The sequence below is a fragment of the Pleurodeles waltl genome, unplaced genomic scaffold (assembly GCF_031143425.1).
Source record: "Pleurodeles waltl isolate 20211129_DDA unplaced genomic scaffold, aPleWal1.hap1.20221129 scaffold_72, whole genome shotgun sequence".
Classification (NCBI taxonomy): domain Eukaryota; kingdom Metazoa; phylum Chordata; class Amphibia; order Caudata; family Salamandridae; genus Pleurodeles; species Pleurodeles waltl.
The window spans coordinates 1,779,289-1,804,453 of NW_027150393.1; the positions used below are offsets into that span (position 1 = coordinate 1,779,289).

Genomic DNA, 25,165 nt, shown 5'->3' on the forward strand with positions numbered 1-25,165 from the left:
CGGACTCTTCAGTCTGCACTTGTTGATTTTGCCGCTTGCAATGTTCCTATCAAAGTCACAGCTTTAAAGGCCCCACAATATAACATGGCCAAGAAAAAAAAAAAAAAACAGAACAAGAAACAATGCACATGCACGACCACCGAGGGATGCAGATAACTTTTTAGCGTCCTGCAATAGTAAAGCACGTTTTACACAGGTCACAAGTTTTTAAAGGTCATTTCTGTCTAAGTGTGCATTGAGAGAGACTGAGGTTTTAGGGAGCAAACACAAAAGCTGCTGCTGCCAAGTGTTTCTGCCCGGTCTCAAACCGGGGACTTTTCGCGTGTGAGGCGAACGTGATAACCACTACACTACAGAAACAAGCTTGCTGATTTGACTGAAGGAGCACAGTTCCCCTCATATGTTTGCACGATTTCCTCTATACTTTATCAGCAGTTGCTCGGAATGCGAGGGGTAAGTGTGAAAATTGCAGCGGTGTCGGCCAGCATGCATACACTCAGACGTCCTGAAAAATCCCATAGCTACGGGCAGAGACAGACAAATATCTGATGCCTAAATGCCAGGAAGGAGAGCCTGTGAAATCATCACACAGGGCGCACTGAGAGCAAGCAGGAAGGAAGCCAAGGCATTGTAATCCATTTTTCGCCTTAGGCAAAAAATATGTTTTGCGCAACAATGCTTCGAGTAAAATGAGAAATGTTGAGGGGTTGTGTATTTTGAGCAGGATTTGATTGTTTTCCGCTAAAATGGGCTCGTCCGGGATTTGAACCCGGGACCTCTCGCACCCTAAGCGAGAATCATACCCCTAGACCAACGAGCCTGGGCACAGAAATGCAACGGCTCCGACCCTGCTCGGAGGATTGGTGACAGAGAGTGGGAGACTACATCCCAAAGCAAGAAACTGCACATGGTGCTCTCTTTTGCAGTACGACTAGAGTCATTTGCATGGTCTTCATCGAACATGACATAAAAAGCCTCTATCCTTTAGACATTTTGGCCCAGATTTACAAGAAAATGACTAAGCGCGACGCTGTGCCAAATTTGCAAGCCCCACGTGCCGTCATTTTCAAAATGCAGGAAAGCGCCGTATTTAGTAGAATACAGCGCACCCCTGTGCTTCCCCCTGCGCCAGCTCTAAATTAGCTGCTGAGCGCCAACGCAGCCGTTCTTGCACCATGGTACAAGGATGACTGCGTTGAGGGGGAAATTGTTTTTGTGCAGGAAGGGACACCTTCCTGCCCAAAAAAAAAATCTTCAATGGTGATTTGCTCTTACTTCTATGTGTGCTGCAGAATGCATCACACATAGCAAGAGCAAAAACAAGGAGAAATGAAAACATTTCTCCTCAGTGCGCCACTCTAACGACACCCCTGGGATGGCGTTGGATTTTGGCGCTGACGCAGATTTACGCCAACTCCTAAATCTGGAGCAGCATCAAAATGCTATGGTGTTGCTGTGGCACACTCCCAACAACACCCATTGCACGCCCCTTCCAGGGAACGCGCTGCGTGCTAAGGGGCCGTATTTACAAGGTGGTGTTAAGCCACAAAATGTGGCTGAACGCCATCTTGTAAATACTGCGCAGTGCATAGTGCCACCGGGGCGTCACTAAAAGTGATGCTCCGGTGGCGATAGGGCCTTGTAAGTCTGGCACTTTATTTGCTCAAGGTGTGTGTTCTTGGTGAGGGCAGGAAAGCTATTTTCGCTCTCGTACCTTCCTTCCTTGGCTGGCTTGAATGCTGTAGGCTCAGGCTTCATTGCAAAGGTCAAACAGTGAGCAACTGACTGCCGTAAGCTGGCGCAACTCCTCTTGGTGAGCTGTGACAGATGCCCCAGGAGCGTAGTACCTCACGATGGTGAGGGATAGACACAGTCTCTTTTATCTCAGCTTGCCTCTCAGGTGAGGCAGGAAATGCAAATACTGTGAAAAAGCCCAGCGACTCGAACCAGGGACCTTTCGCATGTGAGGTGCGCATGATAACCACTACACTACACAAGCAGACACACTTGCCGGCTTGCTTCATGTGGCTATGCATTGTACTGGAACCACCACACTATGGAAACAGACACACCTGCTTGCTTTATGTGGCTATGCATTGGACTGGGATGCAAGGATGAGGGCCAATGTTCATGACGCTCAAAGCTGAGCCTTCCGGAACACAATCTCTTCCCTTGGAAGAAAGGAACTGGGATCACTTTCATTCCAAGAGGTGATTTCAGAACTGGACCCGAAATTACCATGGAGAAGCACTGTGCATTTAATGTTCCTACGAGCACTGCTGCTCCAGCACAGAAAAGCAGTTGCAAAGAAATCTCGCATACCTTCATGATGCTGGACCGTCTCGACGCCAGTATAAAGCATGTATTGCATTGCAACATGACATCTTACAAGAGTGAAAAGCAGAAATACTCCTGTTTAAAACACAGACTGAACCTATAAAGGTAGGGGTTTGTCTGGGATTTGAACCGAGGTCCTCTCACACCCGAAGCGAGAATCATACCCCTATACCAACTAGACTGCCGCTGCATAGTCATTTGAAACATCTTCTGAAGCGTCTTTCAGAAAAGCAGGGCCATTTGGAGGCTCTCTCTCTCTCTAAGCGTGCCATAGCAATTAATGTTTTCTGTCAAGGATTTTTTGTTTGTCTCTAGCAAGGCAAGAGGTAGTCAAAATGCCCTGTGCCAGTGAGCTGAACTAGGGGACTGATGTGAAAAGCAGACCCTTTCTGGTAGTTGTAACCCGCTGCTAGTCATGGACCCTTGCACCTTAGATTTCCCAACCAGAAGCACTGAAGGGCCTGCTAGCTCTTGAGCCAGAGGAGCATGCCTCTTGGAATCAAGCACACTTGCTCGGTCAGGCTCGATCAGGCTCGATCAGGCGAGATTCATATTAGTGGCTCATAGGCCTGAAACACTCACCTGGGAGACGCAGGGTGGCTGATTTCCCGGAATGGCCCTTGATGGGGAAATCACCTCCTTTCCCCCGCCTCATTTCAGAATTGTGTGCTAGTCGCAAGACAGTGTTCAGGGGTTCATGGGTACTGCCTACTCCCAGCTGCCTCTCTGTCTTCTTCATGTAAATTGCAAGTCACGAGGAGGCACCATTGCCAATATGCTCCACCCACCTAACCAAGAAACCTAGTTTGAGCTTGTCTGCCTGTGTTGTTGCAGGGGCAGAGTCTTCTTTGCCCAAAAGGTGGCAGGAGAGCCTCACTTCAAACGATAGAATCAACTGCTTAAGTAGAAACCAGCATGGTAGTTACTGTCATAAAGTGCAGCTCTAACAGAAGGTGTGCCTGAGACGCCCCTTCCAGTAATACACAGAATTTTGATTGAGGGCCCAGCCGATGGGTTGGTGGATTTCTCCTCACATGCCACAGCAGCTTCCAAAGATAGTGGTCTGAGGAGCTGGCTCTGCAAGCAGAGCAAGATTTAAGGGAAGAAAATACACCTGTCAGAAGTGGGATTTGAACCCACGCCTCCATGAAGAGACCAGAAGGCTCAGCTTCACTGAAGATCAAGCTCTCTTGAGTCTGGCGCCTTAGACCACTCGGCCATCCTGACAGCCAAAACAGTGTGCAGGTCGGACTCTTCAGTCTGCACTTGTTGATTTTGCCGCTTGCAATGTTCCTATCAAAGTCACAGCTTTAAAGGCCCCACAATATAACATGGCCAAGAAAAAAAAAAAAAAACAGAACAAGAAACAATGCACATGCACGACCACCGAGGGATGCAGATAACTTTTTAGCGTCCTGCAATAGTAAAGCACGTTTTACACAGGTCACAAGTTTTTAAAGGTCATTTCTGTCTAAGTGTGCATTGAGAGAGACTGAGGTTTTAGGGAGCAAACACAAAAGCTGCTGCTGCCAAGTGTTTCTGCCCGGTCTCAAACCGGGGACTTTTCGCGTGTGAGGCGAACGTGATAACCACTACACTACAGAAACAAGCTTGCTGATTTGACTGAAGGAGCACAGTTCCCCTCATATGTTTGCACGATTTCCTCTATACTTTATCAGCAGTTGCTCGGAATGCGAGGGGTAAGTGTGAAAATTGCAGCGGTGTCGGCCAGCATGCATACACTCAGACGTCCTGAAAAATCCCATAGCTACGGGCAGAGACAGACAAATATCTGATGCCTAAATGCCAGGAAGGAGAGCCTGTGAAATCATCACACAGGGCGCACTGAGAGCAAGCAGGAAGGAAGCCAAGGCATTGTAATCCATTTTTCGCCTTAGGCAAAAAATATGTTTTGCGCAACAATGCTTCGAGTAAAATGAGAAATGTTGAGGGGTTGTGTATTTTGAGCAGGATTTGATTGTTTTCCGCTAAAATGGGCTCGTCCGGGATTTGAACCCGGGACCTCTCGCACCCTAAGCGAGAATCATACCCCTAGACCAACGAGCCTGGGCACAGAAATGCAACGGCTCCGACCCTGCTCGGAGGATTGGTGACAGAGAGTGGGAGACTACATCCCAAAGCAAGAAACTGCACATGGTGCTCTCTTTTGCAGTACGACTAGAGTCATTTGCATGGTCTTCATCGAACATGACATAAAAAGCCTCTATCCTTTAGACATTTTGGCCCAGATTTACAAGAAAATGAGTAAGCGCGACGCTGTGCCAAATTTGCAAGCCCCACGTGCCGTCATTTTCAAAATGCAGGAAAGCGCCGTATTTAGTAGAATACAGCGCACCCCTGTGCTTCCCCCTGCGCCAGCTCTAAATTAGCTGCTGAGCGCCAACGCAGCCGTTCTTGCACCATGGTACAAGGATGACTGCGTTGAGGGGGAAATTGTTTTTGTGCAGGAAGGGACACCTTCCTGCCCAAAAAAAAAATCTTCAATGGTGATTTGCTCTTACTTCTATGTGTGCTGCAGAATGCATCACACATAGCAAGAGCAAAAACAAGGAGAAATGAAAACATTTCTCCTCAGTGCGCCACTCTAACGACACCCCTGGGATGGCGTTGGATTTTGGCGCTGACGCAGATTTACGCCAACTCCTAAATCTGGAGCAGCATCAAAATGCTATGGTGTTGCTGTGGCACACTCCCAACAACACCCATTGCACGCCCCTTCCAGGGAACGCGCTGCGTGCTAAGGGGCCGTATTTACAAGGTGGTGTTAAGCCACAAAATGTGGCTGAACGCCATCTTGTAAATACCGCGCAGTGCATAGTGCCACCGGGGCGTCACTAAAAGTGATGCTCCGGTGGCGATAGGGCCTTGTAAGTCTGGCACTTTATTTGCTCAAGGTGTGTGTTCTTGGTGAGGGCAGGAAAGCTATTTTCGCTCTCGTACCTTCCTTCCTTGGCTGGCTTGAATGCTGTAGGCTCAGGCTTCATTGCAAAGGTCAAACAGTGAGCAACTGACTGCCGTAAGCTGGCGCAACTCCTCTTGGTGAGCTGTGACAGATGCCCCAGGAGCGTAGTACCTCACGATGGTGAGGGATAGACACAGTCTCTTTTATCTCAGCTTGCCTGTCAGGTGAGGCAGGAAATGCAAATACTGTGAAAAAGCCCAGCGACTCGAACCAGGGACCTTTCGCATGTGAGGTGCGCATGATAACCACTACACTACACAAGCAGACACACTTGCCGGCTTGCTTCATGTGGCTATGCATTGTACTGGAACCACCACACTATGGAAACAGACACACCTGCTTGCTTTATGTGGCTATGCATTGGACTGGGATGCAAGGATGAGGGCCAATGTTCATGACGCTCAAAGCTGAGCCTTCCGGAACACAATCTCTTCCCTTGGAAGAAAGGAACTGGGATCACTTTCATTCCAAGAGGTGATTTCAGAACTGGACCCGAAATTACCATGGAGAAGCACTGTGCATTTAATGTTCCTACGAGCACTGCTGCTCCAGCACAGAAAAGCAGTTGCAAAGAAATCTCGCATACCTTCATGATGCTGGACCGTCTCGACGCCAGTATAAAGCATGTATTGCATTGCAACATGACATCTTACAAGAGTGAAAAGCAGAAATACTCCTGTTTAAAACACAGACTGAACCTATAAAGGTAGGGGTTTGTCTGGGATTTGAACCGAGGTCCTCTCACACCCGAAGCGAGAATCATACCCCTATACCAACTAGACTGCTGCTGCATAGTCATTTGAAACATCTTCTGAAGCGTCTTTCAGAAAAGCAGGGCCATTTGGAGGCTCTCTCTCTCTCTAAGCGTCCCATAGCAATTAATGTTTTCTGTCAAGGATTTTTTGTTTGTCTCTAGCAAGGCAAGAGGTAGTCAAAATGCCCTGTGCCAGTGAGCTGAACTAGGGGACTGATGTGAAAAGCAGACCCTTTCTGGTAGTTGTAACCCGCTGCTAGTCATGGACCCTTGCACCTTAGATTTCCCAACCAGAAGCACTGAAGGGCCTGCTAGCTCTTGAGCCAGAGGAGCATGCCTCTTGGATTCAAGCACACTTGCTCGGTCAGCGCTCGATCAGGCTCGATCAGGCTCGATTCATATTAGTGGCTCATAGGCCTGAAACACTCACCTGGGAGACGCAGGGTGGCTGATTTCCCGGAATGGCCCTTGATGGGGAAATCACCTCCTTTCCCCCGCCTCATTTCAGAATTGTGTGCTAGTCGCAAGACAGTGTTCAGGGGTTCATGGGTACTGCCTACTCCCAGCTGCCTCTCTGTCTTCTTCATGTAAATTGCAAGTCACGAGGAGGCACCATTGCCAATATGCTCCGCCCACCTAACCAAGAAACCTAGTTTGAGCTTGTCTGCCTGTGTTGTTGCAGGGGCAGAGTCTTCTTTGCCCAAAAGGTGGCAGGAGAGCCTCACTTCAAACGATAGAATCAACTGCTTAAGTAGAAACCAGCATGGTAGTTACTGTCATAAAGTGCAGCTCTAACAGAAGGTGTGCCTGAGACGCCCCTTCCAGTAATACACAGAATTTTGATTGAGGGCCCAGCCGATGGGTTGGTGGATTTCTCCTCACATGCCACAGCAGCTTCCAAAGATAGTGGTCTGAGGAGCTGGCTCTGCAAGCAGAGCAAGATTTAAGGGAAGAAAATACACCTGTCAGAAGTGGGATTTGAACCCACGCCTCCATGAAGAGACCAGAAGGCTCAGCTTCACTGAAGATCAAGCTCTCTTGAGTCTGGCGCCTTAGACCACTCGGCCATCCTGACAGCCAAAACAGTGTGCAGGTCGGACTCTTCAGTCTGCACTTGTTGATTTTGCCGCTTGCAATGTTCCTATCAAAGTCACAGCTTTAAAGGCCCCACAATATAACATGGCCAAGAAAAAAAAAAAAAAACAGAACAAGAAACAATGCACATGCACGACCACCGAGGGATGCAGATAACTTTTTAGCGTCCTGCAATAGTAAAGCACGTTTTACACAGGTCACAAGTTTTTAAAGGTCATTTCTGTCTAAGTGTGCATTGAGAGAGACTGAGGTTTTAGGGAGCAAACACAAAAGCTGCTGCTGCCAAGTGTTTCTGCCCGGTCTCAAACCGGGGACTTTTCGCGTGTGAGGCGAACGTGATAACCACTACACTACAGAAACAAGCTTGCTGATTTGACTGAAGGAGCACAGTTCCCCTCATATGTTTGCACGATTTCCTCTATACTTTATCAGCAGTTGCTCGGAATGCGAGGGGTAAGTGTGAAAATTGCAGCGGTGTCGGCCAGCATGCATACACTCAGACGTCCTGAAAAATCCCATAGCTACGGGCAGAGACAGACAAATATCTGATGCCTAAATGCCAGGAAGGAGAGCCTGTGAAATCATCACACAGGGCGCACTGAGAGCAAGCAGGAAGGAAGCCAAGGCATTGTAATCCATTTTTCGCCTTAGGCAAAAAATATGTTTTGCGCAACAATGCTTCGAGTAAAATGAGAAATGTTGAGGGGTTGTGTATTTTGAGCAGGATTTGATTGTTTTCCGCTAAAATGGGCTCGTCGGGATTTGAACCCGGGACCTCTCGCACCCTAAGCGAGAATCATACCCCTAGACCAACGAGCCTGGGCACAGAAATGCAACGGCTCCGACCCTGCTCGGAGGATTGGTGACAGAGAGTGGGAGACTACATCCCAAAGCAAGAAACTGCACATGGTGCTCTCTTTTGCAGTACGACTAGAGTCATTTGCATGGTCTTCATCGAACATGACATAAAAAGCCTCTATCCTTTAGACATTTTGGCCCAGATTTACAAGAAAATGACTAAGCGCGACGCTGTGCCAAATTTGCAAGCCCCACGTGCCGTCATTTTCAAAATGCAGGAAAGCGCCGTATTTAGTAGAATACAGCGCACCCCTGTGCTTCCCCCTGCGCCAGCTCTAAATTAGCTGCTGAGCGCCAACGCAGCCGTTCTTGCACCATGGTACAAGGATGACTGCGTTGAGGGGGAAATTGTTTTTGTGCAGGAAGGGACACCTTCCTGCCCAAAAAAAAAATCTTCAATGGTGATTTGCTCTTACTTCTATGTGTGCTGCAGAATGCATCACACATAGCAAGAGCAAAAACAAGGAGAAATGAAAACATTTCTCCTCAGTGCGCCACTCTAACGACACCCCTGGGATGGCGTTGGATTTTGGCGCTGACGCAGATTTACGCCAACTCCTAAATCTGGAGCAGCATCAAAATGCTATGGTGTTGCTGTGGCACACTCCCAACAACACCCATTGCACGCCCCTTCCAGGGAACGCGCTGCGTGCTAAGGGGCCGTATTTACAAGGTGGTGTTAAGCCACAAAATGTGGCTGAACGCCATCTTGTAAATACCGCGCAGTGCATAGTGCCACCGGGGCGTCACTAAAAGTGATGCTCCGGTGGCGATAGGGCCTTGTAAGTCTGGCACTTTATTTGCTCAAGGTGTGTGTTCTTGGTGAGGGCAGGAAAGCTATTTTCGCTCTCGTACCTTCCTTCCTTGGCTGGCTTGAATGCTGTAGGCTCAGGCTTCATTGCAAAGGTCAAACAGTGAGCAACTGACTGCCGTAAGCTGGCGCAACTCCTCTTGGTGAGCTGTGACAGATGCCCCAGGAGCGTAGTACCTCACGATGGTGAGGGATAGACACAGTCTCTTTTATCTCAGCTTGCCTGTCAGGTGAGGCAGGAAATGCAAATACTGTGAAAAAGCCCAGCGACTCGAACCAGGGACCTTTCGCATGTGAGGTGCGCATGATAACCACTACACTACACAAGCAGACACACTTGCCGGCTTGCTTCATGTGGCTATGCATTGTACTGGAACCACCACACTATGGAAACAGACACACCTGCTTGCTTTATGTGGCTATGCATTGGACTGGGATGCAAGGATGAGGGCCAATGTTCATGACGCTCAAAGCTGAGCCTTCCGGAACACAATCTCTTCCCTTGGAAGAAAGGAACTGGGATCACTTTCATTCCAAGAGGTGATTTCAGAACTGGACCCGAAATTACCATGGAGAAGCACTGTGCATTTAATGTTCCTACGAGCACTGCTGCTCCAGCACAGAAAAGCAGTTGCAAAGAAATCTCGCATACCTTCATGATGCTGGACCGTCTCGACGCCAGTATAAAGCATGTATTGCATTGCAACATGACATCTTACAAGAGTGAAAAGCAGAAATACTCCTGTTTAAAACACAGACTGAACCTATAAAGGTAGGGGTTTGTCTGGGATTTGAACCGAGGTCCTCTCACACCCGAAGCGAGAATCATACCCCTATACCAACTAGACTGCCGCTGCATAGTCATTTGAAACATCTTCTGAAGCGTCTTTCAGAAAAGCAGGGCCATTTGGAGGCTCTCTCTCTCTCTAAGCGTGCCATAGCAATTAATGTTTTCTGTCAAGGATTTTTTGTTTGTCTCTAGCAAGGCAAGAGGTAGTCAAAATGCCCTGTGCCAGTGAGCTGAACTAGGGGACTGATGTGAAAAGCAGACCCTTTCTGGTAGTTGTAACCCGCTGCTAGTCATGGACCCTTGCACCTTAGATTTCCCAACCAGAAGCACTGAAGGGCCTGCTAGCTCTTGAGCCAGAGGAGCATGCCTCTTGGATTCAAGCACACTTGCTCGGTCAGCGCTTGATCAGGCTCGATCAGGCGAGATTCATATTAGTGGCTCATAGGCCTGAAACACTCACCTGGGAGACGCAGGGTGGCTGATTTCCCGGAATGGCCCTTGATGGGGAAATCACCTCCTTTCCCCCGCCTCATTTCAGAATTGTGTGCTAGTCGCAAGACAGTGTTCAGGGGTTCATGGGTACTGCCTACTCCCAGCTGCCTCTCTGTCTTCTTCATGTAAATTGCAAGTCACGAGGAGGCACCATTGCCAATATGCTCCGCCCACCTAACCAAGAAACCTAGTTTGAGCTTGTCTGCCTGTGTTGTTGCAGGGGCAGAGTCTTCTTTGCCCAAAAGGTGGCAGGAGAGCCTCACTTCAAACGATAGAATCAACTGCTTAAGTAGAAACCAGCATGGTAGTTACTGTCATAAAGTGCAGCTCTAACAGAAGGTGTGCCTGAGACGCCCCTTCCAGTAATACACAGAATTTTGATTGAGGGCCCAGCCGATGGGTTGGTGGATTTCTCCTCACATGCCACAGCAGCTTCCAAAGATAGTGGTCTGAGGAGCTGGCTCTGCAAGCAGAGCAAGATTTAAGGGAAGAAAATACACCTGTCAGAAGTGGGATTTGAACCCACGCCTCCATGAAGAGACCAGAAGGCTCAGCTTCACTGAAGATCAAGCTCTCTTGAGTCTGGCGCCTTAGACCACTCGGCCATCCTGACAGCCAAAACAGTGTGCAGGTCGGACTCTTCAGTCTGCACTTGTTGATTTTGCCGCTTGCAATGTTCCTATCAAAGTCACAGCTTTAAAGGCCCCACAATATAACATGGCCAAGAAAAAAAAAAAAAAACAGAACAAGAAACAATGCACATGCACGACCACCGAGGGATGCAGATAACTTTTTAGCGTCCTGCAATAGTAAAGCACGTTTTACACAGGTCACAAGTTTTTAAAGGTCATTTCTGTCTAAGTGTGCATTGAGAGAGACTGAGGTTTTAGGGAGCAAACACAAAAGCTGCTGCTGCCAAGTGTTTCTGCCCGGTCTCAAACCGGGGACTTTTCGCGTGTGAGGCGAACGTGATAACCACTACACTACAGAAACAAGCTTGCTGATTTGACTGAAGGAGCACAGTTCCCCTCATATGTTTGCACGATTTCCTCTATACTTTATCAGCAGTTGCTCGGAATGCGAGGGGTAAGTGTGAAAATTGCAGCGGTGTCGGCCAGCATGCATACACTCAGACGTCCTGAAAAATCCCACAGCTGCGGGCAGAGACAGACAAATATCTGATGCCTAAATGCCAGGAAGGAGAGCCTGTGAAATCATCACACAGGGCGCACTGAGAGCAAGCAGGAAGGAAGCCAAGGCATTGTAATCCATTTTTCGCCTGAGACAAAAAATATGTTTTGCGCAACAATGCTTCGAGTAAAATGAGAAATGTTGAGGGGTTGTGTATTTTGAGCAGGATTTGATTGTTTTCCGCTAAAATGGGCTCGTCCGGGATTTGAACCCGGGACCTCTCGCACCCTAAGCGAGAATCATACCCCTAGACCAACGAGCCTGGGCACAGAAATGCAACGGCTCCGACCCTGCTCGGAGGATTGGTGACAGAGAGTGGGAGACTACATCCCAAAGCAAGAAACTGCACATGGTGCTCTCTTTTGCAGTACGACTAGAGTCATTTGCATGGTCTTCATCGAACATGACATAAAAAGCCTCTATCCTTTAGACATTTTGGCCCAGATTTACAAGAAAATGACTAAGCGCGACGCTGTGCCAAATTTGCAAGCCCCACGTGCCGTCATTTTCAAAATGCAGGAAAGCGCTGTATTTAGTAGAATACAGCGCACCCCTGTGCTTCCCCCTGCGCCAGCTCTAAATTAGCTGCTGAGCGCCAACGCAGCCGTTCTTGCACCATGGTACAAGGATGACTGCGTTGAGGGGGAAATTGTTTTTGTGCAGGAAGGGACACCTTCCTGCCCAAAAAAAAAATCTTCAATGGTGATTTGCTCTTACTTCTATGTGTGCTCCAGAATGCATCACACATAGCAAGAGCAAAAACAAGGAGAAATGAAAACATTTCTCCTCAGTGCGCCACTCTAACGACACCCCTGGGATGGCGTTTGATTTTGGCGCTGACGCAGATTTACGCCAACTCCTAAATCTGGAGCAGCATCAAAATGCTATGGTGTTGCTGTGGCACACTCCCAACAACACCCATTGCACGCCCCTTCCAGGGAACGCGCTGCGTGCTAAGGGGCCGTATTTACAAGGTGGTGTTAAGCCACAAAAAGTGGCTGAACGCCATCTTGTAAATACCGCGCAGTGCATAGTGCCACCGGGGCGTCACTAAAAGTGATGCTCCTGTGGCGATAGGGCCTTGTAAGTCTGGCACTTTATTTGCTCAAGGTGTGTGTTCTTGGTGAGGGCAGGAAAGCTATTTTCGCTCTCGTACCTTCCTTCCTTGGCTGGCTTGAATGCTGTAGGCTCAGGCTTCATTGCAAAGGTCAAACAGTGAGCAATTGACTGCCGTAAGCTGGGGCAACTCCTCTTGGTGAGCTGTGACAGATGCCCCAGGAGCGTAGTACCTCACGATGGTGAGGGATAGACACAGTCTCTTTTATCTCAGCTTGCCTGTCAGGTGAGGCAGGAAATGCAAATACTGTGAAAAAGCCCAGCGACTCGAACCAGGGACCTTTCGCATGTGAGGTGCGCATGATAACCACTACACTACACAAGCAGACACACTTGCCGGCTTGCTTCATGTGGCTATGCATTGTACTGGAACCACCACACTATGGAAACAGACACACCTGCTTGCTTTATGTGGCTATGCATTGGACTGGGATGCAAGGATGAGGGCCAATGTTCATGACGCTCAAAGCTGAGCCTTCCGGAACACAATCTCTTCCCTTGGAAGAAAGGAACTGGGATCACTTTCATTCCAAGAGGTGATTTCAGAACTGGACCCGAAATTACCATGGAGAAGCACTGTGCATTTAATGTTCCTACGAGCACTGCTGCTCCAGCACAGAAAAGCAGTTGCAAAGAAATCTCGCATACCTTCATGATGCTGAACCGTCTCGACGCCAGTATAAAGCATGTATTGCATTGCAACATGACATCTTACAAGAGTGAAAAGCAGAAATACTCCTGTTTAAAACACAGACTGAACCTATAAAGGTAGGGGTTTGTCTGGGATTTGAACCGAGGTCCTCTCACACCCGAAGCGAGAATCATACCCCTATACCAACTAGACTGCCGCTGCATAGTCATTTGAAACATCTTCTGAAGCGTCTTTCAGAAAAGCAGGGCCATTTGGAGGCTCTCTCTCTCTAAGCGTGCCATAGCAATTGATGTTTTCTGTCAAGGATTTTTTGTTTGTCTCTAGCAAGGCAAGAGGTAGTCAAAATGCTCTGTGCCAGTGAGCTGAACTAGGGGACTGATGTGAAAAGCAGACCCTTTCTGGTAGTTGTAACCCGCTGCTAGTCATGGACCCTTGCACCTTAGATTTCCCAACCAGAAGCACTGAAGGGCCTGCTAGCTCTTGAGCCAGAGGAGCATGCCTCTTGGATTCAAGCACACTTGCTCGGTCAGCGCTCGATCAGGCTCGATCAGGCGAGATTTATATTAGTGGCTCATAGGCCTGAAACACTCACCTGGGAGACGCAGGGTGGCTGATTTCCCGGAATGGCCCTTGATGGGGAAATCACCTCCTTTCCCCCGCCTCATTTCAGAATTGTGTGCTAGTCGCAAGACAGTGTTCAGGGGTTCATGGGTACTGCCTACTCCCAGCTGCCTCTCTGTCTTCTTCATGTAAATTGCAAGTCACGAGGAGGCACCATTGCCAATATGCTCCGCCCACCTAACCAAGAAACCTAGTTTGAGCTTGTCTGCCTGTGTTGTTGCAGGGGCAGAGTCTTCTTTGCCCAAAAGGTGGCAGGAGAGCCTCACTTCAAACGATAGAATCAACTGCTTAAGTAGAAACCAGCATGGTAGTTACTGTCATAAAGTGCAGCTCTAACAGAAGGTGTGCCTGAGACGCCCCTTCCAGTAATACACAGAATTTTGATTGAGGGCCCAGCCGATGGGTTGGTGGATTTCTCCTCACATGCCACAGCAGCTTCCAAAGATAGTGGTCTGAGGAGCTGGCTCTGCAAGCAGAGCAAGATTTAAGGGAAGAAAATACACCTGTCAGAAGTGGGATTTGAACCCACGCCTCCATGAAGAGACCAGAAGGCTCAGCTTCACTGAAGATCAAGCTCTCTTGAGTCTGGCGCCTTAGACCACTCGGCCATCCTGACAGCCAAAACAGTGTGCAGGTCGGACTCTTCAGTCTGCACTTGTTGATTTTGCCGCTTGCAATGTTCCTATCAAAGTCACAGCTTTAAAGGCCCCACAATATAACATGGCCAAGAAAAAAAAAAAAAAACAGAACAAGAAACAATGCACATGCACGACCACCGAGGGATGCAGATAACTTTTTAGCGTCCTGCAATAGTAAAGCACGTTTTACACAGGTCACAAGTTTTTAAAGGTCATTTCTGTCTAAGTGTGCATTGAGAGAGACTGAGGTTTTAGGGAGCAAACACAAAAGCTGCTGCTGCCAAGTGTTTCTGCCCGGTCTCAAACCGGGGACTTTTCGCGTGTGAGGCGAACGTGATAACCACTACACTACAGAAACAAGCTTGCTGATTTGACTGAAGGAGCACAGTTCCCCTCATATGTTTGCACGATTTCCTCTATACTTTATCAGCAGTTGCTCGGAATGCGAGGGGTAAGTGTGAAAATTGCAGCGGTGTCGGCCAGCATGCATACACTCAGACGTCCTGAAAAATCCCATAGCTACGGGCAGAGACAGACAAATATCTGATGCCTAAATGCCAGGAAGGAGAGCCTGTGAAATCATCACACAGGGCGCACTGAGAGCAAGCAGGAAGGAAGCCAAGGCATTGTAATCCATTTTTCGCCTTAGGCAAAAAATATGTTTTGCGCAACAATGCTTCGAGTAAAATGAGAAATGTTGAGGGGTTGTGTATTTTGAGCAGGATTTGATTGTTTTCCGCTAAAATGGGCTCGTCCGGGATTTGAACCCGGGACCTCTCGCACCCTAAGCGAGAATCATACCCCTAGACCAACGAGCCTGGGCACAGAAATGCAACGGCTCCGACCCTGCTCGGAGGATTGGTGACAGAGAGTGGGAGACTACATCCCAAAGCAAGAAACTGCACATGGTGCTCTCTTTTGCAGTACGACTAGAGTCATTTGCATGGTCTTCATCGAACATGACATAAAAAGCCTCTATCCTTTAGACATTTTGGCCCAGATTTACAAGAAAATGACTAAGCGCGACGCTGTGCCAAATTTGCAAGCCCCACGTGCCGTCATTTTCAAAATGCAGGAAAGCGCCGTATTTAGTAGAATACAGCGCACCCCTGTGCTTCCCCCTGCGCCAGCTCTAAATTAGCTGCTGAGCGCCAACGCAGCCGTTCTTGCACCATGGTACAAGGATGACTGCGTTGAGGGGGAAATTGTTTTTGTGCAGGAAGGGACACCTTCCTGCCCAAAAAAAAAATCTTCAATGGTGATTTGCTCTTACTTCTATGTGTGCTGCAGAATGCATCACACATAGCAAGAGCAAAAACAAGGAGAAATGAAAACATTTCTCCTCAGTGCGCCACTCTAACGACACCCCTGGGATGGCGTTGGATTTTGGCGCTGACGCAGATTTACGCCAACTCCTAAATCTGGAGCAGCATCAAAATGCTATAGTGTTGCTGTGGCACACTCCCAACAACACCCATTGCACGCCCCTTCCAGGGAACGCGCTGCGTGCTAAGGGGCCGTATTTACAAGGTGGTGTTAAGCCACAAAATGTGGCTGAACGCCATCTTGTAAATACCGCGCAGTGCATAGTGCCACCGGGGCGTCACTAAAAGTGATGCTCCGGTGGCGATAGGGCCTTGTAAGTCTGGCACTTTATTTGCTCAAGGTGTGTGTTCTTGGTGAGGGCAGGAAAGCTGTTTTCGCTCTCGTACCTTCCTTCCTTGGCTGGCTTGAATGCTGTAGGCTCAGGCTTCATTGCAAAGGTCAAACAGTGAGCAACTGACTGCCGTAAGCTGGCGCAACTCCTCTTGGTGAGCTGTGACAGATGCCCCAGGAGCGTAGTACCTCACGATGGTGAGGGATAGACACAGTCTCTTTTATCTCAGCTTGCCTGTCAGGTGAGGCAGGAAATGCAAATACTGTGAAAAAGCCCAGCGACTCGAACCAGGGACCTTTCGCATGTGAGGTGCGCATGATAACCACTACACTACACAAGCAGACACACTTGCCGGCTTGCTTCATGTGGCTATGCATTGTACTGGAACCACCACACTATGGAAACAGACACACCTGCTTGCTTTATGTGGCTATGCATTGGACTGGGATGCAAGGATGAGGGCCAATGTTCATGACGCTCAAAGCTGAGCCTTCCGGAACACAATCTCTTCCCTTGGAAGAAAGGAACTGGGATCACTTTCATTCCAAGAGGTGATTTCAGAACTGGACCCGAAATTACCATGGAGAAGCACTGTGCATTTAATGTTCCTACGAGCACTGCTGCTCCAGCACAGAAAAGCAGTTGCAAAGAAATCTCGCATACCTTCATGATGCTGGACCGTCTCGACGCCAGTATAAAGCATGTATTGCATTGCAACATGACATCTTACAAGAGTGAAAAGCAGAAATACTCCTGTTTAAAACACAGACTGAACCTATAAAGGTAGGGGTTTGTCTGGGATTTGAACCGAGGTCCTCTCACACCCGAAGCGAGAATCATACCCCTATACCAACTAGACTGCCGCTGCATAGTCATTTCAAACATCTTCTGAAGCGTCTTTCAGAAAAGCAGGGCCATTTGGAGGCTCTCTCTCTCTCTAAGCGTGCCATAGCAATTAATGTTTTCTGTCAAGGATTTTTTGTTTGTCTCTAGCAAGGCAAGAGGTAGTCAAAATGCCCTGTGCCAGTGAGCTGAACTAGGGGACTGATGTGAAAAGCAGACCCTTTCTGGTAGTTGTAACCCGCTGCTAGTCATGGACCCTTGCACCTTAGATTTCCCAACCAGAAGCACTGAAGGGCCTGCTAGCTCTTGAGCCAGAGGAGCATGCCTCTTGGATTCAAGCACACTTGCTCGGTCAGCGCTCGGTCAGCTCTCGATCAGGCGAGACAAGGCTCGATCAGGCGAGATTCATATTAGTGGCTCATAGGCCTGAAACACTCACCTGGGAGACGCAGGGTGGCTGATTTCCCGGAATGGCCCTTGATGGGGAAATCACCTCCTTTCCCCCGCCTCATTTCAGAATTGTGTGCTAGTCGCAAGACAGTGTTCAGGGGTTCATGGGTACTGCCTACTCCCAGCTGCCTCTCTGTCTTCTTCATGTAAATTGCAAGTCACGAGGAGGCACCATTGCCAATATGCTCCGCCCACCTAACCAAGAAACCTAGTTTGAGCTTGTCTGCCTGTGTTGTTGCAGGGGCAGAGTCTTCTTTGCCCAAAAGGTGGCAGGAGAGCCTCACTTCAAACGATAGAATCAACTGCTTAAGTAGAAACCAGCATGGTAGTTACTGTCATAAAGTGCAGCTCTAACAGAAGGTGTGCCTGAGACGCCCCTTCCAGTAATACACAGAATTTTGATTGAGGGCCCAGCCGATGGGTTGGTGGATTTCTCCTCACATGCCACAGCAGCTTCCAAAGATAGTGGTCTGAGGAGCTGGCTCTGCAAGCAGAGCAAGATTTAAGGGAAGAAAATACACCTGTCAGAAGTGGGATTTGAACCCACGCCTCCATGAAGAGACCAGAAGGCTCAGCTTCACTGAAGATCAAGCTCTCTTGAGTCTGGCGCCTTAGACCACTCGGCCATCCTGACAGCCAAAACAGTGTGCAGGTCGGACTCTTCAGTCTGCACTTGTTGATTTTGCCGCTTGCAATGTTCCTATCAAAGTCACAGCTTTAAAGGCCCCACAATATAACATGGCCAAGAAAAAAAAAAAAAAACAGAACAAGAAACAATGCACATGCACGACCACCGAGGGATGCAGATAACTTTTTAGCGTCCTGCAATAGTAAAGCACGTTTTACACAGGTCACAAGTTTTTAAAGGTCATTTCTGTCTAAGTGTGCATTGAGAGAGACTGAGGTTTTAGGGAGCAAACACAAAAGCTGCTGCTGCCAAGTGTTTCTGCCCGGTCTCAAACCGGGGACTTTTCGCGTGTGAGGCGAACGTGATAACCACTACACTACAGAAACAAGCTTGCTGATTTGACTGAAGGAGCACAGTTCCCCTCATATGTTTGCACGATTTCCTCTATACTTTATCAGCAGTTGCTCGGAATGCGAGGGGTAAGTGTGAAAATTGCAGCGGTGTCGGCCAGCATGCATACACTCAGACGTCCTGAAAAATCCCATAGCTACGGGCAGAGACAGACAAATATCTGATGCCTAAATGCCAGGAAGGAGAGCCTGTGAAATCATCACACAGGGCGCACTGAGAGCAAGCAGGAAGGAAGCCAAGGCATTGTAATCCATTTTTCGCCTTAGGCAAAAAATATGTTTTGCGCAACAATGCTTCGAGTAAAATGAGAAATGTTGAGGGGTTGTGTATTTTGAGCAGGATTTGATTGTTTTCCGCTAAAATGGGCTCGTCCGGGATTTGAACCCGGGACCTCTCGCACCCTAAGCGAGAATCATACCCCTAGACCAACGAGCCTGGGCACAGAAATGCAACGTCTCCGACCCTGCTCGGAGGATTGGTGACAGAGAGTGGGAGACTACATCCCAAAGCAAGAAACTGCACATGGTGCTCTCTTTTGCAGTACGACTAGAGTCATTTGCATGGTCTTCATCGAACATGACATAAAAAGCCTCTATCCTTTAGACATTTTGGCCCAGATTTACAAGAAAATGACTAAGCGCGACGCTGTGCCAAATTTGCAAGCCCCACGTGCCGTCATTTTCAAAATGCAGGAAAGCGCCGTATTTAGTAGAATACAGCGCACCCCTGTGCTTCCCCCTGCGCCAGCTCTAAATTAGCTGCTGAGCGCCAACGCAGCCGTTCTTGCACCATGGTACAAGGATGACTGCGTTGAGGGGGAAATTGTTTTTGTGCAGGAAGGGACACCTTCCTGCCCAAAAAAAAAATCTTCAATGGTGATTTGCTCTTACTTCTATGTGTGCTGCAGAATGCATCACACATAGCAAGAGCAAAAACAAGGAGAAATGAAAACATTTCTCCTCAGTGCGCCACTCTAACGACACCCCTGGGATGGCGTTGGATTTTGGCGCTGACGCAGATTTACGCCAACTCCTAAATCTGGAGCAGCATCAAAATGCTATGGTGTTGCTGTGGCACACTCCCAACAACACCCATTGCACGCCCCTTCCAGGGAACGCGCTGCGTGCTAAGGGGCCGTATTTACAAGGTGGTGTTAAGCCACAAAATGTGGCTGAACGCCATCTTGTAAATACCGCGCAGTGCATAGTGCCACCGGGGCGTCACTAAAAGTGATGCTCCGGTGGCGATAGGGCCTTGTAAGTCTGGCACTTTATTTGCTCAAGGTGTGTGTTCTTGGTGAGGGCAGGAAAGCTATTTTCGCTCTCGTACCTTCCTTCCTTGGCTGGCTTGAATGCTGTAGGCTCAGGCTTCATTGCAAAGGTCAAACAGTGAGCAACTGACTGCCGTAAGCTGGCGCAACTCCTCTTGGTGAGCTGTGACAGATGCCCCAGGAGCGTAGTACCTCACGATGGTGAGGGATAGACACAGTCTCTTTTATCTCAGCTTGCCTGTCAGGTGAGGCAGGAAATGCAAATACTGTGAAAAAGCCCAGCGACTCGAACCAGGGACCTTTCGCATGTGAGGTGCGCATGATAACCACTACACTACACAAGCAGACACACTTGCCGGCTTGCTTCATGTGGCTATGCATTGTACTGGAACCACCACACTATGGAAACAGACACACCTGCTTGCTTTATGTGGCTATGCATTGGACTGGGATGCAAGGATGAGGGCCAATGTTCATGACGCTCAAAGCTGAGCCTTCCGGAACACAATCTCTTCCCTTGGAAGAAAGGAACTGGGATCACTTTCATTCCAAGAGGTGATTTCAGAACTGGACCCGAAATTACCATGGAGAAGCACTGTGCATTTAATGTTCCTACGAGCACTGCTGCTCCAGCACAGAAAAGCAGTTGCAAAGAAATCTCGCATACCTTCATGATGCTGGACCGTCTCGACGCCAGTATAAAGCATGTATTGCATTGCAACATGACATCTTACAAGAGTGAAAAGCAGAAATACTCCTGTTTAAAACACAGACTGAACCTATAAAGGTAGGGGTTTGTCTGGGATTTGAACCGAGGTCCTCTCACACCCGAAGCGAGAATCATACCCCTATACCAACTAGACTGCCGCTGCATAGTCATTTGAAACATCTTCTGAAGCGTCTTTCAGAAAAGCAGGGCCATTTGGAGGCTCTCTCTCTCTCTAAGCGTGCCATAGCAATTAATGTTTTCTGTCAAGGATTTTTTGTTTGTCTCTAGCAAGGCAAGAGGTAGTCAAAATGCCCTGTGCCAGTGAGCTGAACTAGGGGACTGATGTGAAAAGCAGACCCTTTCTGGTAGTTGTAACCCGCTGCTAGTCATGGACCCTTGCACCTTAGATTTCCCAACCAGAAGCACTGAAGGGCCTGCTAGCTCTTGAGCCAGAGGAGCATGCCTCTTGGATTCAAGCACACTTGCTCGGTCAGCGCTCGATCAGGCTCGATCAGGCTCGATTCATATTAGTGGCTCATAGGCCTGAAACACTCACCTGGGAGACGCAGGGTGGCTGATTTCCCGGAATGGCCCTTGATGGGGAAATCACCTCCTTTCCCCCGCCTCATTTCAGAATTGTGTGCTAGTCGCAAGACAGTGTTCAGGGGTTCATGGGTACTGCCTACTCCCAGCTGCCTCTCTGTCTTCTTCATGTAAATTGCAAGTCACGAGGAGGCACCATTGCCAATATGCTCCGCCCACCTAACCAAGAAACCTAGTTTGAGCTTGTCTGCCTGTGTTGTTGCAGGGGCAGAGTCTTCTTTGCCCAAAAGGTGGCAGGAGAGCCTCACTTCAAACGATAGAATCAACTGCTTAAGTAGAAACCAGCATGGTAGTTACTGTCATAAAGTGCAGCTCTAACAGAAGGTGTGCCTGAGACGCCCCTTCCAGTAATACACAGAATTTTGATTGAGGGCCCAGCCGATGGGTTGGTGGATTTCTCCTCACATGCCACAGCAGCTTCCAAAGATAGTGGTCTGAGGAGCTGGCTCTGCAAGCAGAGCAAGATTTAAGGGAAGAAAATACACCTGTCAGAAGTGGGATTTGAACCCACTCCTCCATGAAGAGACCAGAAGGCTCAGCTTCACTGAAGATCAAGCTCTCTTGAGTCTGGCGCCTTAGACCACTCGGCCATCCTGACAGCCAAAACAGTGTGCAGGTCGGACTCTTCAGTCTGCACTTGTTGATTTTGCCGCTTGCAATGTTCCTATCAAAGTCACAGCTTTAAAGGCCCCACAATATAACATGGCCAAGAAAAAAAAAAAAAAACAGAACAAGAAACAATGCACATGCACGACCACCGAGGGATGCAGATAACTTTTTAGCGTCCTGCAATAGTAAAGCACGTTTTACACAGGTCACAAGTTTTTAAAGGTAATTTCTGTCTAAGTGTGCATTGAGAGAGACTGAGGTTTTAGGGAGCAAACACAAAAGCTGCTGCTGCCAAGTGTTTCTGCCCGGTCTCAAACCGGGGACTTTTCGCGTGTGAGGCGAACGTGATAACCACTACACTACAGAAACAAGCTTGCTGATTTGACTGAAGGAGCACAGTTCCCCTCATATGTTTGCACGATTTCCTCTATACTTTATCAGCAGTTGCTCGGAATGCGAGGGGTAAGTGTGAAAATTGCAGCGGTGTCGGCCAGCATGCATACACTCAGACGTCCTGAAAAATCCCATAGCTACGGGCAGAGACAGACAAATATCTGATGCCTAAATGCCAGGAAGGAGAGCCTGTGAAATCATCACACAGGGCGCACTGAGAGCAAGCAGGAAGGAAGCCAAGGCATTGTAATCCATTTTTCGCCTTAGGCAAAAAATATGTTTTGCGCAACAATGCTTCGAGTAAAATGAGAAATGTTGAGGGGTTGTGTATTTTGAGCAGGATTTGATTGTTTTCCGCTAAAATGGGCTCGTCCGGGATTTGAACCCGGGACCTCTCGCACCCTAAGCGAGAATCATACCCCTAGACCAACGAGCCTGGGCACAGAAATGCAACGGCTCCGACCCTGCTCGGAGGATTGGTGACAGAGAGTGGGAGACTACATCCCAAAGCAAGAAACTGCACATGGTGCTCTCTTTTGCAGTACGACTAGAGTCATTTGCATGGTCTTCATCGAACATGACATAAAAAGCCTCTATCCTTTAGACATTTTGGCCCAGATTTACAAGAAAATGACTAAGCGCGACGCTGTGCCAAATTTGCAAGCCCCACGTGCCGTCATTTTCAAAATGCAGGAAAGCGCCGTATTTAGTAGAATACAGCGCACCCCTGTGCTTCCCCCTGCGCCAGCTCTAAATTAGCTGCTGAGCGCCAACGCAGCCGTTCTTGCACCATGGTACAAGGATGACTGCGTTGAGGGGGAAATTGTTTTTGTGCAGGAAGGGACACCTTCCTGCCCAAAAAAAAAATCTTCAATGGTGATTTGCTCTTACTTCTATGTGTGCTGCAGAATGCATCACACATAGCAAGAGCAAAAACAAGGAGAAATGAAAACATTTCTCCTCAGTGCGCCACTCTAACGACACCCCTGGGATGGCGTTGGATTTTGGCGCTGACGCAGATTTACGCCAACTCCTAAATCTGGAGCAGCATCAAAATGCTATGGTGTTGCTGTGGCACACTCCCAACAACACCCATTGCACGCCCCTTCCAGGGAACGCGCTGCGTGCTAAGGGGCCGTATTTACAAGGTGGTGTTAAGCCACAAAATGTGGCTGAACGCCATCTTGTAAATACCGCGCAGTGCATAGTGCCACCGGGGCGTCACTAAAAGTGATGCTCCGGTGGCGATAGGGCCTTGTAAGTCTGGCACTTTATTTGCTCAAGGTGTGTGTTCTTGGTGAGGGCAGGAAAGCTATTTTCGCTCTCGTACCTTCCTTCCTTGGCTGGCTTGAATGCTGTAGGCTCAGGCTTCATTGCAAAGGTCAAACAGTGAGCAACTGACTGCCGTAAGCTGGCGCAACTCCTCTTGGTGAGCTGTGACAGATGCCCCAGGAGCGTAGTACCTCACGATGGTGAGGGATAGACACAGTCTCTTTTATCTCAGCTTGCCTGTCAGGTGAGGCAGGAAATGCAAATACTGTGAAAAAGCCCAGCGACTCGAACCAGGGACCTTTCGCATGTGAGGTGCGCATGATAACCACTACACTACACAAGCAGACACACTTGCCGGCTTGCTTCATGTGGCTATGCATTGTACTGGAACCACCACACTATGGAAACAGACACACCTGCTTGCTTTATGTGGCTATGCATTGGACTGGGATGCAAGGATGAGGGCCAATGTTCATGACGCTCAAAGCTGAGCCTTCCGGAACACAATCTCTTCCCTTGGAAGAAAGGAACTGGGATCACTTTCATTCCAAGAGGTGATTTCAGAACTGGACCCGAAATTACCATGGAGAAGCACTGTGCATTTAATGTTCCTACGAGCACTGCTGCTCCAGCACAGAAAAGCAGTTGCAAAGAAATCTCGCATACCTTCATGATGCTGGACCGTCTCGACGCCAGTATAAAGCATGTATTGCATTGCAACATGACATCTTACAAGAGTGAAAAGCAGAAATACTCCTGTTTAAAACACAGACTGAACCTATAAAGGTAGGGGTTTGTCTGGGATTTGAACCGAGGTCCTCTCACACCCGAAGCGAGAATCATACCCCTATACCAACTAGACTGCCGCTGCATAGTCATTTGAAACATCTTCTGAAGCGTCTTTCAGAAAAGCAGGGCCATTTGGAGGCTCTCTCTCTCTCTAAGCGTGCCATAGCAATTAATGTTTTCTGTCAAGGATTTTTTGTTTGTCTCTAGCAAGGCAAGAGGTAGTCAAAATGCCCTGTGCCAGTGAGCTGAACTAGGGGACTGATGTGAAAAGCAGACCCTTTCTGGTAGTTGTAACCCGCTGCTAGTCATGGACCCTTGCACCTTAGATTTCCCAACCAGAAGCACTGAAGGGCCTGCTAGCTCTTGAGCCATAGGAGCATGCCTCTTGGATTCAAGCACACTTGCTCGGTCAGCGCTCGGTCAGGCTCGATCAGGCGAGATTCATATTAGTGGCTCATAGGCCTGAAACACTCACCTGGGAGACGCAGGGTGGCTGATTTCCCGGAATGGCCCTTGATGGGGAAATCACCTCCTTTCCCCCGCCTCATTTCAGAATTGTGTGCTAGTCGCAAGACAGTGTTCAGGGGTTCATGGGTACTGCCTACTCCCAGCTGCCTCTCTGTCTTCTTCATGTAAATTGCAATTCACGAGGAGGCACCATTGCCAATATGCTCCGCCCACCTAACCAAGAAACCTAGTTTGAGCTTGTCTGCCTGTGTTGTTGCAGGGGCAGAGTCTTCTTTGCCCAAAAGGTGGCAGGAGAGCCTCACTTCAAACGATAGAATCAACTGCTTAAGTAGAAACCAGCATGGTAGTTACTGTCATAAAGTGCAGCTCTAACAGAAGGTGTGCCTGAGACGCCCCTTCCAGTAATACACAGAATTTTGATTGAGGGCCCAGCCGATGGGTTGGTGGATTTCTCCTCACATGCCACAGCAGCTTCCAAAGATAGTGGTCTGAGGAGCTGGCTCTGCAAGCAGAGCAAGATTTAAGGGAAGAAAATACACCTGTCAGAAGTGGGATTTGAACCCACGCCTCCATGAAGAGACCAGAAGGCTCAGCTTCACTGAAGATCAAGCTCTCTTGAGTCTGGCGCCTTAGACCACTCGGCCATCCTGACAGCCAAAACAGTGTGCAGGTCGGACTCTTCAGTCTGCACTTGTTGATTTTGCCGCTTGCAATGTTCCTATCAA

At 48.6% G+C, this 25,165-nt stretch overlaps 12 non-coding genes across 12 annotated transcripts; all 12 read right to left on the reverse strand.

Annotated features, from left to right (window-relative positions):
* Positions 1-748: 748 nt before the first annotated feature.
* TRNAP-AGG (transfer RNA proline (anticodon AGG)) lies at positions 749-820 on the reverse strand. Its single transcript has one exon. It is a non-coding gene; the product is annotated as a tRNA-Pro (tRNA).
* Positions 821-3,452: 2,632 nt separating this feature from the next.
* TRNAL-CAA (transfer RNA leucine (anticodon CAA)) lies at positions 3,453-3,564 on the reverse strand. Its single transcript has 2 exons — positions 3,527-3,564; positions 3,453-3,498 (listed from the first exon to the last, which is right to left on the reverse strand). It is a non-coding gene; the product is annotated as a tRNA-Leu (tRNA).
* A 768-nt stretch (positions 3,565-4,332) lies between these two features.
* TRNAP-AGG (transfer RNA proline (anticodon AGG)) lies at positions 4,333-4,404 on the reverse strand. Its single transcript has one exon. It is a non-coding gene; the product is annotated as a tRNA-Pro (tRNA).
* Positions 4,405-7,037: 2,633 nt separating this feature from the next.
* Positions 7,038-7,149, reverse strand: TRNAL-CAA (transfer RNA leucine (anticodon CAA)). Its single transcript has 2 exons — positions 7,112-7,149; positions 7,038-7,083 (listed from the first exon to the last, which is right to left on the reverse strand). It is a non-coding gene; the product is annotated as a tRNA-Leu (tRNA).
* A 3,472-nt stretch (positions 7,150-10,621) lies between these two features.
* On the reverse strand, positions 10,622-10,733 carry TRNAL-CAA (transfer RNA leucine (anticodon CAA)). Its single transcript has 2 exons — positions 10,696-10,733; positions 10,622-10,667 (listed from the first exon to the last, which is right to left on the reverse strand). It is a non-coding gene; the product is annotated as a tRNA-Leu (tRNA).
* A 768-nt stretch (positions 10,734-11,501) lies between these two features.
* Positions 11,502-11,573, reverse strand: TRNAP-AGG (transfer RNA proline (anticodon AGG)). Its single transcript has one exon. It is a non-coding gene; the product is annotated as a tRNA-Pro (tRNA).
* A 2,631-nt stretch (positions 11,574-14,204) lies between these two features.
* TRNAL-CAA (transfer RNA leucine (anticodon CAA)) lies at positions 14,205-14,316 on the reverse strand. The gene is made up of 2 exons: positions 14,279-14,316; positions 14,205-14,250 (listed from the first exon to the last, which is right to left on the reverse strand). It is a non-coding gene; the product is annotated as a tRNA-Leu (tRNA).
* A 768-nt stretch (positions 14,317-15,084) lies between these two features.
* On the reverse strand, positions 15,085-15,156 carry TRNAP-AGG (transfer RNA proline (anticodon AGG)). Its single transcript has one exon. It is a non-coding gene; the product is annotated as a tRNA-Pro (tRNA).
* A 2,654-nt stretch (positions 15,157-17,810) lies between these two features.
* TRNAL-CAA (transfer RNA leucine (anticodon CAA)) lies at positions 17,811-17,922 on the reverse strand. Its single transcript has 2 exons — positions 17,885-17,922; positions 17,811-17,856 (listed from the first exon to the last, which is right to left on the reverse strand). It is a non-coding gene; the product is annotated as a tRNA-Leu (tRNA).
* A 768-nt stretch (positions 17,923-18,690) lies between these two features.
* On the reverse strand, positions 18,691-18,762 carry TRNAP-AGG (transfer RNA proline (anticodon AGG)). The gene has a single exon. It is a non-coding gene; the product is annotated as a tRNA-Pro (tRNA).
* A 3,513-nt stretch (positions 18,763-22,275) lies between these two features.
* TRNAP-AGG (transfer RNA proline (anticodon AGG)) lies at positions 22,276-22,347 on the reverse strand. Its single transcript has one exon. It is a non-coding gene; the product is annotated as a tRNA-Pro (tRNA).
* A 2,633-nt stretch (positions 22,348-24,980) lies between these two features.
* On the reverse strand, positions 24,981-25,092 carry TRNAL-CAA (transfer RNA leucine (anticodon CAA)). The gene is made up of 2 exons: positions 25,055-25,092; positions 24,981-25,026 (listed from the first exon to the last, which is right to left on the reverse strand). It is a non-coding gene; the product is annotated as a tRNA-Leu (tRNA).
* Positions 25,093-25,165: the final 73 nt, after the last annotated feature.